Source organism: Macrobrachium rosenbergii, chromosome 10 (genome assembly GCF_040412425.1).
Source record: "Macrobrachium rosenbergii isolate ZJJX-2024 chromosome 10, ASM4041242v1, whole genome shotgun sequence".
In the NCBI taxonomy this organism is placed as follows: Eukaryota; Metazoa; Arthropoda; class Malacostraca; order Decapoda; family Palaemonidae; genus Macrobrachium; species Macrobrachium rosenbergii.
Window position 1 is genome coordinate 40,340,871 of NC_089750.1, and position 16,626 is coordinate 40,357,496.

The following is a 16,626-nucleotide window of genomic DNA, read 5'->3' on the forward strand; positions in this document are numbered from 1 at the left end:
GCTTCCTCCAGAAGCTCGAGTAGGTCTCGCTCTGCTGAGCAGATTTAGAGATTAACCCAGTAGACTCTCCTAATCAGTTGTTTCAGCCCCTTCTCCCTTCATCGAACCTGTGGATTCGTCCTCTGAAATGGCTGCGATGAAAGCGGAACTTTTCAGATGAAATCGCAGATGCGCCGCATGGATGAAGGAAGGTAAGAGTGACAGTGATATGTGCAGTGTCCCCAGTGTAGTGGAGGGGGCGTCTGATCGGCTCCGCATTGCTCCTAGGCCTAGACCTCTTCCAAACTCCCAGGACCAGTGGAGGAGGAATGTCGAAAGCCGCAGGGAGGATGTAGAGCATCCCCAACGATCAGGTGTCCCTTCGGCAGATCCTGTAGTTGCGTCCCAGGCTGCCTTGGATCGCCATAGAAAAGGCATCCTGAAGAAGTGTTTCTCTTCTTCTGACGCGTCTTCTCCAGGCGTGGTTGGAGTTCGGCTGAGGAGTCGCGCCCTCTGAAGAGATCCTGGAAGGCTCCTAGAGTAGAGCTTTTGGACTCGAGCCCTGAGCGCTTCCCGAGGATTCTCCTATTGTCAGGAAGAGAGCTCAGATCCCCTCCTCTCTCCAGCAGGAGTGAAGGATTCCACGAAGAAGATTTTGATCGGCCTCCAGGAGCAGTTATCGGCACTTGTTGGATCTCTTGCTAAGGACACCTCGATCTCGTGAGGAAGGATGACTTTCTTCCTGTCAAGAGTTCCAGGAAGCTCTTCTTCAACTCGTCGCTCTTCTCCTGCCAAGCTTCCTTCTTCTAGCAAGTTTTCTCTCCTCTAGGCGCTCCTAGACGCTCTTCGTCCAGGCTCGAACAGCCGCCAGTCTCCCAGCAGGCGCACTTCTTCCAGGCGCTCGTCATCGGAGAGAAGCGCCTCTCCTTCCAGGCGCACTTTGCCTCGCAGTACTTTCTCCTTTGGACAGGCGCTCGCGCCGCCTTCCAAGCTCCTCCTTCCGCAGATACTTTCTCCTACCAAGCGCCCGCTTTAGGGCCTCCTCTCCTGGAAGGCTCTCATCAGTGGACAGGACCCCCCTCTCCTGTCAGGCGCGTCTGTCAGGGTCAGGCGCCATTCTCCTGGTAGGCGCTCTCGTTGGACAGGAGTGCTTCTCCTTCCAGGCTAAAGGCTCCTCCTGATAGGCGCTCTTCTTCTTCTTAAGTGCCTTCCTCTCCGCCTGCTGCTTTGGAGGAAGTTTCAGAGGAGGATTTTCCTAAGGACGCTGGAGTTTCGGATTACAAACGGTTGGCAGCTGGTTCTGATTCAGGAGTTTGGAGATTCTCTTTGTCATGCTGCCCCTCCTTCTCCGGGATCTTTGTGGGACAGCACCAAGTCAGCTAGACCCTCTTCTCTTTGTCAAGATGCGCCCTACGATTTCCATGAGGAAGGCCTTTAAAGGAGTCGGAGAGTGGATGCAATCTAAGAAGGATGCAAGCAAGACGGTTTTCTCTTTCCTCCTTTGAAACTTTTGGGAAAATCAGGAATGTGGTATGAGACCAAGGAGCCTATGGGGTTGGGGCTCTCCCACATCAGCTGACTCAGATTTCTCTAATCTGGTAGACTCCTCCAGGAGACTTTCTTTCTTCAGCCAAGGCGACTTGGGGAATGAGCGAAATGGACCATCTCCTCAAGGGTCTTTTTAGAGTTGTGGAGGTCTTCAACTTTATGGATTGGTCTCTTGGAGCTTTGGCCAACAGGACTCGGGATCCCGAATTCCTGTGTATGGATGACCTCGTGAGTGTTTTGTCTTGTTTGGATAAAGCAGTGAGGGACGGTTCCGATGGAAGTCGCTGCCTTATTCGGAGCTGGTATTCTGAAGAAGAGGTCAGTATTCAGCTCTTTCCTCACGAAGTCTGTGTCTCCTCTTCAGAGATCCTCTCTTCTGTTTGCTCCCTTTTCTCCTCACCTTTTTCCTCAAAATTTGGTGAAGGAGATTTCTCGTTCTTTATCTGAAAAGGCGACACAGGATCTTTTGGCCCAGTCATCGAAGAGGATCAGACCTGCTGCCCCTTTCGCCAAGAAGGAGAAGGCCCTTTCAGGAGCCCTTTCGAGGTGGTCCTTCGTCCAGATCCTCCTTCAGGAGCAAAAGACCCGAGAGAAGAGGAAGGTCTTCCTCTCGTCCTATCAAAAGGACCAAATGAGGAACGAGTACTCCAGACGACAGTGGGTGCCAGACTGTTACAATTCGCCGAGGTCTGGGCACAGAGAGGGGCGGACGACTGGTCCCTCTCCATTCTAAGAAGAGGCTACCTTATCCCCTTCAGGGAAAGTCCTCCTTTAACATCAACTCCCAGGGAGTTATCCGCCAGCTACAGGGATCCCATCAAGAACCAGGCTCTTTTTCTAGCAGTGGAACAAATGCTAGAAAAGGAAGCAATAGAACCGGTTCAAGACCTCCATTCCCCCGGGTTTTACAACCGTCTTTTTCTGGTTCCGAAATCCTCGGGGGGTTGGAGACCGGTTCTGGATGTAAGCGCCCTGAATTTCTTCGTGATCAAGACGAAGTTCAAAATGGAAACTACCTCTTCGGTTCTTGCAGCTCTTCGTCCAGGGGATTGGATGGTCTCCTGGACCTGCAGGACGCTTACTTCCACATTCCCATTCATCCCTCTCCAAGAAAATTCCTGAGGTTCGTGGATTCGGGAAAAGTTTTTCAATTCAGGTCCCTGTGCTTCGGTCTTTCGATGGCCCCACAAGTGTTCACGGGCATCTTAAGGAATGTGGCACGCTGGCTTCACTTAGAGGGAGTGAGGATATCAATGTATCTCGACGATTGGCTGATTCGAGCTCAATCAAAGGACAGTTGTCTGGAGTACTTGTCGATCACCTAAATCTGACACAGTCCCTTGGACTATTAGTAAATCCACAGAAATCCCAGGTTGTTCCTCAGCAGAGCATTGTTTACCTGGGGATTCTGATGGATTCTCGGATTTTCTAGCCTTTCCATCCCAGGAGAGAATAGATCGCTGCATAGAAAAGGTGACAGTCTTTCTAAGGAGAAAACATTGTTCAGCGAGGAGTGGATGAGTCTGCTGGGGACCATTTCCTCGCTGGAACAGTTCGTCTCCTTGGGAAAACTTCATCTGAGACCGCTTCAGTTCTACCTAAAGGAGAGATGGGACCAGAAGTCTCAGGACTTAGCAACTTTGTTCCAAATTTCGGACAAGATAAAAGAGGATCTCAACTGGTGGTTAGACCTCGAAAATTATGCAAAGGACTGTCTCTTCAGTTACCGAGCCCTACCCTAGTGTTGTTCTCAGACGCCTCGGAGTCGGGATGGGGGCAACACTAGGGTCGAGAGAAGTGTCAGGCACCTGGGATGGAGACCAGGTGAACTGGCACATCAACAAGAAAGAGCTGACAGCGGTACATTTGGCTCTCATCAAGTTCGAGTTCCTTGTCTCAGGACAAGTAGTCCAAGTGAACTCAGACAACACTACTGCCCTGGCTTATATAAGAAAACAGGAGGAACACACTCCTTCTCCCTTTACAAACGGCAAAAACGTTGCTGTTATGGGCTCAGGAGAGGAAGATCAGACTCCTCACCAGATTTGTACAGGGAGAGAGGAATGTGAGGGCTGACCTTCTCAGCAGGAAGGATCAGGTCCTTCCCACAGAGTGGACTCTCCATTCAGAAGTTTGCAAAGACTGTGGAACCTGTGGGGAAGGCCGAATATCGACCTATTTGCAACCCACTGGAATGCAAGGCTAGAAAACTACTGCTCTCCGACATCGGACCCCAGAGCAGTTGCAATAGACAGTCTTCCTAGATTGGACAGGATTAGACGGGTATGCTTTTCCCCCATTCAAGATCCTGGGAGAAGTGGTAAGAAAGTTCATTTCTGTCGGAAGGCGCGAGACTGACCCTGGTAGCTCCGTTTTGGCCAGCTCAAGATTGGTTCACAGAGGTACTGGAATGGATAGTAGATTTTCCAAGATCGCTTCCCACACAGGAACGATCTTCTCAAACAGCCCCACTTCAACAGATTCCACAAGAATCTCCCCGCTCTCAGTCTAACTGCCTTCAGACTATCAAGGTCTGGTCAGAGCGAAGGGTTTTTCGCACAAAGCTGCGAGGGCTATTGCAAGAGCCAGGAGATCCTCAACCCTTCGCGTCTACCAGTCGAAGTGGGAGGTCTTTAGAAGATGGTGCAGGACCAATAAGATATCCTCTTCCAGTACCTCTGTGACAAACATTGCTGATTTCCTTATCTTCCTGAGGGAACATTGCAACCTCGCTGTATCCACAATTAAAGGATACAGGAGTATTTTATCTTCAGTTTTCAGACACAGAGATCTGAATATCTCGGAAAACAGAGACCTTCATGACCTTATAAGGTCTTTTGAAACGTCTAAAAATTCATGACTTCAAAACCTCCCAGTTGGAATCTAGACATAGTCTTGAAATTTTAATGTCTAAAAAAATTGAACCTCCTCATCAAGCTTCCTTCAGGGATCTCACCAGGAAGTCACTTTTCCTTTTTGCCCTTGCTTCAGCTAAGAGAATAAGTGAAATACAAGCCTTAGACGGCAAAGTTGGTTTTAAGGAAGGTTCGGCTATATGCTCCTTTAAACCATTCTTCCTAGCGAAGAATGAGAATCCTTCAAACCGTGGCCAAGAACCTTTGAATTAAAAGGTCTTTCTTCTGTGACGGGACATGAGTTGAGAGGACTCTATGCCCTGTCAGGAGCCTTAAATTCTATTTAGAAAAGAAGAAATTACTGGGAGGATCGGTTGAAAGTCTTTGGTGCTCTGTCAGGAATCCTTCACGAGCAATCTCAAAGAATGCGCTGTCCTTTTTATTAAGGACGCCATCAAGGAAGCTCATATCTCGTGTGAAGATGAGCATTTTAAGCTCTTAGAGTGAAAGCACATGAGGTGAGAGCCATTGCTACATCCTTGGCTTTTCACAAGACGTTGTCTCTCCAGTCTATTATAGAGGCAACCTATTGAGGTGTAATTCAACGTTTGATCTCATTACTTACGAGATATTAGAGTAACATATGATAAGTGCTTCTCTCTAGGAGCATACGATTCATGGATTCGGTGCTGGGACAGGGAGCTGAATCCAATCCTATTTAGTTTAGTTAATTCAGTTGTTTTTTAAGGCTTGGTGGTGTGTGTTTTTATGGTTGGTTGAAAGAGGGTGATGGAATTATGCTTCCCTTTCAATTCTTATCACTAACAAGGTTAGGATTGGTCAGGTGGTCGGGATTGGTTGTCATGTTCCTTGTATTTTGTATGGACACCTAGCTCTGTCATGTAAGAGGGATAGCCCCATTGATACGATTCAGGTGTAGGCTCGGTCATGTAAGTGGGTCAGCCCCCTTTGACACGATCCGCTAATAGGCTCGGCCATGTTAGTGGGTCATCCCCATTGGCACGATCCAGAAGGGCTGTCAGTCACAGGTCACATCCTCGCTGAAGCTCCTGAGGCAAGCAGACTCATAGACAGTATCCATGAAGTCTTCTGCCCAATCAGGTAAGAACCATGGTTTTTGTTTATCCTACAACATATGTTGTTTCCCGTTTTTAGTTATTTTCTGTCTCTTGCCCTCCTCCAAGGGTGCCATTCAGTTAAGTATATATCTGACGGGTAAGTTGCATGTACAAAAATGATATTTTTATGATAAAATAAAGTTTTGTACATACTTACCCGGCAGATATATACGATTGATGGCCCGCCCAGCCTCCCCTCAGGAGACAGGTGGAAGAGAAAATCTGATTAGAAAACGGGAATGGTTCCTATTCCCGCCACCCAGCGGCGGGTATGGTTGATCACCTGACCTACCTGTGCGTGTGCCGCGAAGTTTTGAAATTCTGTCGGGAACGTCGGAGACTATAGCTAAGTATATATCTGCCGGGTAAGTATGTACAAAACTTTATTTTATCATAAAAATATCATTTTTATGTCCACATACAAACTCCGAAAGATATATCAGACCTGTCTTACGAGACAGGGTCTTCCAGTGCGAGAATTTAGGCTTCGACATCTATGGCATAAGATTTCTCTCTATTCCTCACTGCTTGCTTTTGTCTTTTTTCTGACCATGAAAGACCAGTAAGGACAAAGAATTGTAACCGAACTCTGCTTTTTTTCCCCAAAGACCTGGTTTTCATCGGACTTACGGTGGTATCTGTCCGAATTGAGACTTTCGGAAGAATTCCCTCATCATGAAACTAGTCTTAGATTGCTTCTCACTCTTTGCTCTAGTAGAGGGACCCTGCTCAGGGAACTGGGAAATTTCTGGGACATGTCCCAAGGGGAACAAACCTTCACATGTATGCCAGAGAGCTGAGAGCCATTCACTTCAGACTATAGTTCTTCTCAACCCTTGCTCACTCTTAGACTGCAGTATTCCTTTAGACAGATCACAGTCCTTACTTTTTTACATTAGCTCTCGCCACCAAGTGACAAGGTTTTTTCTGCCGACGATCAATCAAGTTTTTTCTAGTCAAGCTGGAATTTCTGGCAGTTGAACTGAGTTGTCAGAAAAGCACTCTTACTCTTGAGTGGACCTTGAATGCCCTGAACTGTGGGGTTATGTTCCTCTATGGGGCAGGCTGATCTTGACTGTCTGCCACCTTAAATGAATCTTCTAGTCTTGGCAACCATTCCAAGTCTTACCTTAAATGGAATTATTTTACCTTACTCTACTGAAGTGAAATCTTTAGGAATGGTATTTGATGAAAAGCTCACTTGGAATAAACATTGACCAGTTAAAAGTGAAAGTGAAGAGATCACTAAGTAATTTAAAAGTAGTATGTAATGTTAACCCTTAAACGCCGACTGGACGTATCGTAAGTCGACTAAAATTGTCTGTCGGGTGACGAGTGGACATACCATACGTCGACTACAAAAAATTTCAACCTTCGGTCAACTTTGACTCAACCGAAATGGTCGTAAAACGCAATTGTAAGCTAAAACTCTTACATTCTAGTAATATTCAATCATTTACCTTCATTTTGCAACAAATTGGAAGTCTCTAGCACAATATTTCGATTTATGGTGAATTTAAAAAAAAAAACTTTTTCCTTACATCCGCTGTAACTCGGCCGAAAATTTCATAAATTCTTTCGTCATTTTGTCGTAATTTTTGCACCGTTTTATATTAGCCATTACATAAATTTTTATATATGAAAATGTGCGCAATTTCATGTAAAATACAACAAAAAACCCATGGTTGTAGCTTTTATCACTTTGGAAGTATTTTCATATAAATCACGATAAGTGCCAAAATTTCAACCTTCGGTCAACTTTGACTCAACCGAAATGGTCGAAAAACGCAATTGTAAGCTAAAACTCTTACATTCTAGTAATATTCAATCATTTACCTTCATTTTGCAACAAATTGGAAGTCTCTAGCACAATATTTAGATTTATGGTGAATTTTTGAAAAAAACTTTTTCCTTACGTCCGCGCGTGGTAACTCGGCCGAACATCTCAGAAATTCTTTCGTCACTTTGTCATAATGTTTGCACCGTTTTATATTAGTCGTTACATAAATTTTATATATGAAAAAGTGTGCAATTTCATGTAGAATACAAAAAAAAAACTCGTGGTTGTAGCTTCTATCAGTTTTGAAATATTTTCATATAAATCACAATGTGCCAATATTTCAGCCTTCGGTCAACTTTGACTTGACCGAAATGGTCGAAAAACGCATTTATAAGCTAAAACTGTTACATTCTAGTAATATTCAATCATTTACCTTCATTTTGCAACAAATTGGAAGTCTCTAGCACAATATTTCGATTTATGGTGAATTTTTGAAAAAAACTTTTTCCTTAAGTCTGCGCGGTAACTCGGCCGAACATCTCAGAAATTCTTTCGTCACTTTGTCGTAATGTTTGTACCGTTTTATATTAGTCGTTACATAAAGTTTTATATATGAAAATGTGCGCAATTTCATGTAGAATACAACAAAAAATAACTCATGGTTGTAGCTTTTATCATATTTGAAATATTTTCATATAAATCACGATAAATAGAAAAAATTCTACCTTCGGTCAACTTTAACTCGACCGAAATGGTCGAAAACTGCAATTGTAAGCTAAAACACTTACAGTCTAGTAATATTCAATCAATTACCTTCATTTTGCAACAAACAGGAAGTCTCTAGCACAATATTTTGATTTATGGTGAATTTTTAAAAAAACTTTTTTTTACGTCCGCTCGTTATGAATTCATGCATCATTTTGTGATATTATTTTCTCTGTGTTGCTTTGATCATTTTACAATTTGTTATATACCAAAATCATCGCAATTTAGTGTGCAATACAAAGAAAAAATAACTCATTAGGTTTAACCGTTTTGCTCACTGCATGATTTGTATACAATTATATATGAAATTTTTTTTGCGCTGTCATATATTTCAATATTTATATATGATAATATTTTTTTTCATTTCTGATGGTTGCATACTAAACTTCAGGCAATGTCAAAAAAAAGGAGCCAAAAATGAACTCTTAATCTTAAAAACTAAGCGTGCTGTGATTTTTTGAAAAAAATTTTTTTTCAGCTTCGGCGCTAACTCCCGAACGCCGCCAGCATACGGCAGACACTTTCGTAAATAGAGGCTCAGCGTTTAAGGGTTAATTGGGGTACTGATAAGAAATCGTTTTGAAGGCTTTATAATGCAGTATGTTTATAAAGTTAGACTACGGCTGCCAAGTATACTCATCTGCTTCAAAGACTAAACTTAAGGAATTGGACGCTGTGCATAATATGGGGCTAAGGATCTGCACTGGAGCTTTTAAAACTCCACCCATTGAAAGTATTTATGTAGACTCCCATCAGCTACCACTGGACTTAAGGAGGCATGAGCTAGGTCTGAGATACACCATGTGGATGAAAAGCTCAAAGGAGAATCCTTTTGAGATCTTAAAACAGTGCAACTCAAGGCTTTTTGGATCTAGATCTTCAATACCATTTCAAATCAGACAGCCAGGTGAACTGGAGGATGAAAGCATAAAAATGCAGATCCTACAAGTTCAATACCCTGCTATCCCTCCATGGTTTAGTCCAGCAATAGATGTCTGCATTAAAGAGACAAGGAAGAAAGATCTTTCAGAAGAAGAAGAAGTCAGAAACAAGTTTTTGGAGCATGATGAGAGGCATATAAATGACAGGAAAATCTATACTGACGGATCAAAATCGGAAGATGGAGTAGGATGTGCAGTGGTGTGTGAGGGAGAATCACATATAAAAAAGTTATCAGACTCCTCATCCATTTTCATTGCTGAAGCAGCAGTCATAGTTGATGCTTTAAATCATGCATCTGATAAGAAATTTAAATCCACAGTAATATATAGTGACTCAAGGTGTGTTTTAGAAGCCCTAAAGAAGTTTAACCCTACCCATCCCTTAATTCAAAAGGCTCAAGAATGACTTTTTTTTATCTTTCTGTACACCACAAAACAGTAAAGTTATGTTGGATTACTGGGCACACTGGTCTAGAAGGGAATGAACTGGCTGATAGTAAAGCGAAGGATGCCGCAAGATGTGATTTCTTAACTAATAAGGTGTCCCATTTGGATATGTGTCCAGTTATCAGACAATACATTCGTACAGAATGGCAGGAGAGATGAACTTCCCCCATTTTATCCACAAATAGGACGTACAGAAACATTAGAAAAAGTATTGAATTTTTGGAGTTAGGGTTTTAATAGCAACAGATTTGAGATCATCCTCACACGGCTTAGGATTGGCCATACCCGCTTCACTCATAGTTATATTTTAGAGGGAACCAGTGCCCCAGTTTGTGCTCACTGTGGTGGTCAGCTGTCCGTTGAGCACATGTTGGTGCAATGTCCTAAATTTAATTGCCTTAGGGCAAAGTACTTACTAACTGGGAAGAATATTTTAGAAGTTTAAATGGTGACATTGAGGTAGATAACCTTACGGGTTATCTGAAAGAATCTGGTTATTTTAATGAGATGGGTTATCTGAAAGAATCTGGTTATTTTAATGAGATGGGTTATCTGAAAGAATCTGGTTATTTTAATGAAATATGATATTGGTATATTCAATAAAGATTTTACAAATGCGTGCAGAAAACCTAGAATCTGCACGGTTTGTAAGAAAGTAGGACATTTAACAAAGAATTGCTGGTTTAGAACACAAGAAGGAAATAAAGAAATAGTTGAATTAGGCAGTAATCGCTCAACATCAAATAAGTCTTCAAGTCAATGACAAATTATCCCTACACATAATACCACAAGAAAGTCCCTTCAAGAAGATAATCTAAAAGTAGAATAATTAGTAAAAAGGGGAAGAAGGTTCATCTTCACTATCCTATTTGCAGAGTAAAGAAGTTGTATTTTCCATGGACGAAGAAGAACTAATCAGAAAGGATTTACCTATTATTAAAGTTCCAATAAATAATAAATTATGTACTGTACTTAGGGATTCAGGTAGTACTTTGAGCATAATTGATAAACATACGTTAACAAATGACTTGGGCGTTAAAGAAACGCTAATTCAGAGTCAAAGCAAAATAATAAAAGGAGTAGCAGGTAAACAGGTTAAAAGTTTAGGAAATGTGAACTTAGAAATAGACCTTTCATCTCCTAAAACTGTTGAAAGTTTTATAGTTTTAGAAGACAGATTTTTTCCTGCACAGGTGTTGTTCTCATTTAATTTAATGAAGAGGTGTGGAATCGTCCTAGACTGCAGAGAAGGAAGAATTAACCTGAAACCAGATAATAAAAGGAACGTATGCTTTACGCTTGAAGAAGAAAAGTTTCACCCAAATCTGATCAATTTGTCTGAGACAACTTCAACAAGCGAGAAAGAAAATGGAAAGGAATAGAAAGGAGGAATTCCCACAATTACAGACTAGAAATGGAAGATGTGCACATCCAGAAATTATATCCTCCAAAGAAAGAAATGACCCAGAAATAAATAATGGTGATCCCAAGGTTCTGATTATGATGAAAAACAAGGTGTCTATGATGAGAAATTTGCAGAGATAAGTACAGATAGTTATAGCAATGTAGTAATAAGTTGTGATAATGAAAGGAAGTTAATAAATGAAATTTTGTTAAACAAAATAAAGTAGATATAAATGATATAATAGCAGTAACTGAAGAAAATAGTGTAGAAGCGGAACATTGTTACTTTGTAGAGATAAAAGATGAAGAAATATGTTGCGTAAGCACTGCTGATGATGATAAAGTACAATTCATATTAAATAGACAGGTAATTTTGCATCCAAAGTGTTTAGCAAAAATACATCTAAGGGGAAAAGAAGAGATAGAAGTTAAAGACGTTCTTTTACTAAATGAAGAGTTACCAGAATTTGTCAGGATGGATAATTCTTTAGTCCACATGAAGGGTAGTACTTGTGAAGTTTATGTCCAAAACTACTCAGATAACAAACTAATACTATATGCAGGCATTGTCTTTTGCAAAGGAATACCTATTAACAATCCATTACTAACATTAGAAGGAAAAGCATTTTTCTCTGTAACTGGTCAAACATCTGAATTAAGCAAAAAAGTGAATAAAACAGATTTTCCAGAAAACAAGGGTAAATTGATTCAGGTATTAGAAAAATACAGAGATGTAATAGCTATAGAAGGAGATAAATTAGGTAGAACAAATGTCCTAAGACATAAAATTTTGTTAGATGATGGAACAAAACCATTCTTTATTCCTAATTACAGATTACCAGTAAGCCAAAGACCCATAGTTGATAATTTGATAGAACACTTGCAATTTGAAGTCATGCCATTTGGACTCACTTTGGCTCCTTGAATGTTTGTTAGATTAATGCTTCAGATACTGGAGGACATAGAAAATGTTGCAGTTTACTTAGATGAAGTTATCATTTTTAGCAAAGATTTAGAAAGTCACCTCAAAACTTTAGAAATAGTCCTAGAAAGATTCAGAAGAGCAGGATTAAAAATTAAATTAAAGAAATGTCAATTCTTGATGAAATCCTTGGAATACTAAGGTCATGTAATTAGTGAAGATGGCCTGCGAATGCAAGCCGGCAAGATAAAAGCAATAGTTGAATATCCAGCTCCTACAAATTTGAAAGCATTGAGACAATTCCTAGGAATGGTAGGCTACTATAGACCTTTCATTAAGGGTTTTGCTACAATAGCCAAACCATTAATAGAATAACAAAGAAGGATGTCAAATATGAATGGAATAAAGAGCACGAGACAGCCTTCCAAACACTAAAGAGTAAAATGACCAGGAATCCTGTATTAGTCTACCCAGATTTCTCCAAAGACTTCTACTTAGCCTGTGATGCCTCAAGTACCGGACTAGGGGCTGTATTATTACAAAAGGACAAAACAAGAATGAGAGCAGTATATTATGCCAGTAGAGTATTAAATGCAGCAGAGAGGAATTATAGCACAATAGAAGGAGAATGTTTAGCATTATACTGTACTGGGGTTTAAGGAAATTTAGACACATAATCTAAAGACATAAAGTCAATGTACTTACTGATCACAAACCCATTTGTGATTTGTTTAAGAAGAGAACTTTTACAAATAATATGAAGTTCAATAGATGGTTCATCAGTGTGTTAGAATTTGCTCCAGAATTCAGATATATCCCAGGAAAATTTAATACACTAGCAGATGCATTATCCAGATCCCAAGAAGAAACAGAAATGCATTACCACTAATACTTTTTGTTTTAGCTGTCAAGTAGTAGACTTAGATTTAGAAAGAGTACAAATACAACAAGGAAAGGATACAGAAATCAGGCAGATAATTGGACAATTGATGACATGTGAATCTTCAAAACCTGATTTTGTTTTAATCAATGGTTTATTATATAAAAGACCAACAGAGAAGAATGGTTATTCTCGTCTATACATCCCAAAAACACTAATCAAAGAAGTTTTAGAACTAACCCACTCACATAAGTTAGGAGGACATCCAGGAATCAAAAAGACAAGTAGAATCATAACCAGAAATTATTTTTGGCCACATTGTCGTATAGATGCCAAGAACTTTGTACAGAATTGTGTAGTTTGTAATAGAAGTAAAGGTAACGTAAATCCAAAAGCTCCACTTGAAAAAGATCCATCGGAACTGAATCCGTTCCAAGTCATATCAATGGATTTTTTAGGTCCATTTCCTGCCACTGTTAGAGGGAATAAACAAATATTAGTCTTTTTAGATTATCTAACAAGATATGTAGAGATTGTACCAGTAAGAAATACAGATGCAATTACAGTAGCAGAAGCTCTTAAATCTAGAATTTTTATGAGACATTCATGTCCACAAGTTCTTCTTTCTGATAACGCAGCTGAATTTACTAGTGAACTTTCAAGAAAATTATGTGAATTTTATGAGATAAATAAATGTCAGATAACAGCATATAAACCAAGTTCAAATGGAGCAGTAGAAAGAACAAATTGTAAAATAAAGGATATCCTGAAAACTTTAGCTAAACCTAATACAGAAGACTGGGATTTAGCTTTGGAAGACGTACAGTTTACTATAAACCATACTGTAAATGAAACAGTAGGAGAATCACCACACTATTTGTTATATGGATACCCGAAGAGACTACCAGATACGTTATTAGATGAGCCACACCACCCCGACATGCGTATAATTATAATTATATTGCATGGAAAACTAGACGTACATATGGAACGATCAAACAGACGAGGACTAGACTTAAAGAATCTCAGAGTGTCCAAGCAAAGTACTATGACAAAAATACAGCTAAACCAGAAATTGTAGGTGCTCAGGTATATGTTTAGAATCATATTCCAGAAGGTCCTAATGTAAAAGTGTCGCCAAAATTTCATGGTCCTTATAGAGTATTAGAAGTGTTAAAATTAAATAAGCTAAAGGTCATAAGTGAGAGTGATCTAAAGGAAAGAATTGTTCATTATAATCATGTAAAGGTAATAAAAACAGACGCTTGGTCCAATGAAAGAATGAAGGAATGGTTGAAACAAGATAAGCAGGAACAAATAACTTATAACTTAAGAAAAAGATAAAAATAATGTAAAGTGTTGAACTGTTATATATAAACAATATATGTAGACATTAAAATATCTTATGTATATAGAATATCTGATAAGGCTTATTCTTACAGATACAAACATGCGGTTCTTCTTGATTATCATAACACTGCTTTATGTGTCATCCAAGGTGGTGATCCGGAAAGGTGCACTACTGGAGGAAAAGGGATCTGTGAAATTAATCAAAGACCTGGGGATTGTGAGTATAGACATTATCAGTGAAATGACGTTGAAAGATGTTCAAAGGGAATTAAAATCAATAATTCTAAAAATTGAAAATAACACTGTTTTACCATTGTTGGAAAAACTAGATAATGACATAGGAAGTGTGTTAAATACAAGATCCAAAAGATCCCTCTTACCTTTTATAGGAACAGCACTTAATCAACTGTTTGGTGTAGCAACTGACTCTAATATAGAAAAAGAAAGGGCCCATATAGATAAATTGGAAAAATGGGCAGCAACAAGAGGCATTGTCCTAAATAGAGTTATAAATTTTCAAAACTTAAATAACCAAGAGTTAGAAAAACTAAAGGTATTCATTAATGCAATCAACAAAAATATAACTGAGGAAGTAAATAAATTAGAGGATCAACAGTACCTAAGTACTTTCATTAGTAATGTCAGAACTCTCTTGCAAGATAATAGAGACCTATTAAATGCCATTTTGTTAGCTTATAATGGAATATTAAGCCCAACATTAATTACTCCCAGGGAGCTAGAAAGCATAATTAATGATTTTTTGGTAGAGAGGGCATTATACCCCTATGGTAAAGGATGTCATGGTCTACTATTTTAGTGTTACCTTTAATCAAAAAGATGCAGATGTACTGATGTCCATACATCCCTTCCCCAAGTTGATAAAGGAAAATGTAATCATCTCAAATGTCAACAACATCAATTTTGCATTAGAAGAAAATGGGCTAATGATGTCATTTATTACTGATGTTCAGTTAAAGGATTGCATAATTTTGAGGGATAAGGAGTACATCTGCAACCTTGACAACCTTTACGAAACTACTAATGTCTATCCCTGTGTTCAAGAAATAATTTTGAAAACAAAATTCAAGAAAAGGGATTTTGACAGAGGAAAAATCTATTTCTGAGGAAGGTCCCGTGTCACCCGGTGAAATTCCATTACAGCACGAATTTCTAGGTATAACAATGCTAGATATACCAGAGAAAAAGAGCTTTCAGGAAAGCTGGGGTTACTACCCCCAGTCGATCGTCTTTAGGAAGACGTCGGTATAATGAAGGGTGAGTGAAATACCACTACCACGGAAATATACTCGAAAGATCTCTCCTTATCAAAACCCCGTAAAAAGAGCGGTGAGCCGTTACAGCCCCACACTCAACACCCGCCAGGACGGCGACACCAGCGCCACCTACTTCATTCCATTTTCTAGCACGTGATACGTTCGTTTCTTTTCTGTGCTCGTCCCCTTTTTGGATTGTTTTTTCATCATCTGCAATGGCATCAAGCACCTTTTCCATCTCTAAGTTAAGTACCATCTTCTTGTGGGGTTTTTGATCTGTTTTTGGCTGTTTTGGTCTCGTGTTTTCATAAATATTGAGATCTTCGTATGACGCCACGGCGTCCCCCGTCAGCCATGTCGACCGCGAGGCGACTCCTTCTGTTCTTTTGGTTGGAGTTGTCTCCTCGTCGTTATAGAAAGGTTTTTACCCCTTGAATTCCTTCCTGGTGGTTCCTTGCGGTGGCTCCCCCCCCCTTTTTTAGTTTTTGTTTTGCATTATCGGCCTATCGCCCTTTCTTAGGGTGATGCTCCGCCTAGTACCCCCCCCCCACCAGGTTGGGTTCATTTTCATTTTAGTCTCATAGGCTATTATTTTATACTTGAAGATGGTGCTCTTCTTTTATTTTTAGTATTTTTAATTATTTTTGTTTATTGTTTTTTGGTTGTGTGGTTTACCTCCAGTGGGCCTCACCCCCGAGGTAGGCTACGCTTCCTATGAACTTAATTTTATTTTGATTGTTTATGTGTGATGGTATTTTGTAGTGTGAGCTCCATCCCCTTGCCCTGGGTGCGGAGATCAGGTTGAGAGAGTTTTGGTTGCTGTTTCCTCCGGGGTCGTTTTATGGTGGTTAGAGTGAGCCCCTTAGTTCTCTTCCTCCATTTGGGGGAATCGAGTTCTTTGGATGTGTTTCCTCTAGGCTAGTCGCCTACTTACCCCCCCCTTCTCGGTCCCGGTTGGCTCTCGGCACAAAATTTCTCTCCCTGCTGGTTCCTCCTCTCCTTTTACACCCCTTACTCCTTCCTAACCTATACTAGGTTAGGCTTATATTAGGCTTCGCCTAGCAGGAGTTGGGCTTCGGGTTGTGTAGCTCCCTGGAGTAGGCTACCCTTCCAAGTTCATTTGGAGGGAAGGATGCAGTTGAGCGGGTGTCATGTTCTCCCTGTCTCCTGTCCCCTTCCGGGTAGCCTACTCCTCTCCACTACCCCCCCCCCTCAGCCTTGCAACTCTTTCGGGTGACGCTAGATGGCGTTTTCTCCGAGTTCAGGGACTCCTCCTATTGGTAGAGGGATTCGCTCCCTCCCATACCGTCCCCAGCTTCGCTGTGGTGGGGTGGGTGGTTCG

The 16,626-nt window shown here is 40.5% G+C and overlaps 1 protein-coding gene and 1 long non-coding RNA gene across 5 annotated transcripts in view; one reads left to right on the forward strand and one right to left on the reverse strand.

Annotated features, from left to right (window-relative positions):
* The window catches only part of LOC136842599 (peptidyl-prolyl cis-trans isomerase-like 3), a 341,106-nt gene that overhangs the window by 150,499 nt on the left and 173,981 nt on the right, over positions 1–16,626 (reverse strand). The window lies entirely within an intron of this gene.
* The window catches only part of LOC136842600 (uncharacterized), a 163,546-nt gene that overhangs the window by 30,753 nt on the left and 116,167 nt on the right, over positions 1–16,626 (forward strand). The window contains exon 2 of one of the 2 annotated variants that reach the window (XR_010854278.1): positions 14,103–14,227. The exons of the other annotated variant lie outside the window; for it this stretch is intronic. This is a non-coding gene — a long non-coding RNA (uncharacterized lncRNA). The remainder of the gene's footprint in view (positions 1–14,102; positions 14,228–16,626) is intronic. 2 annotated transcript variants of the gene reach the window in all.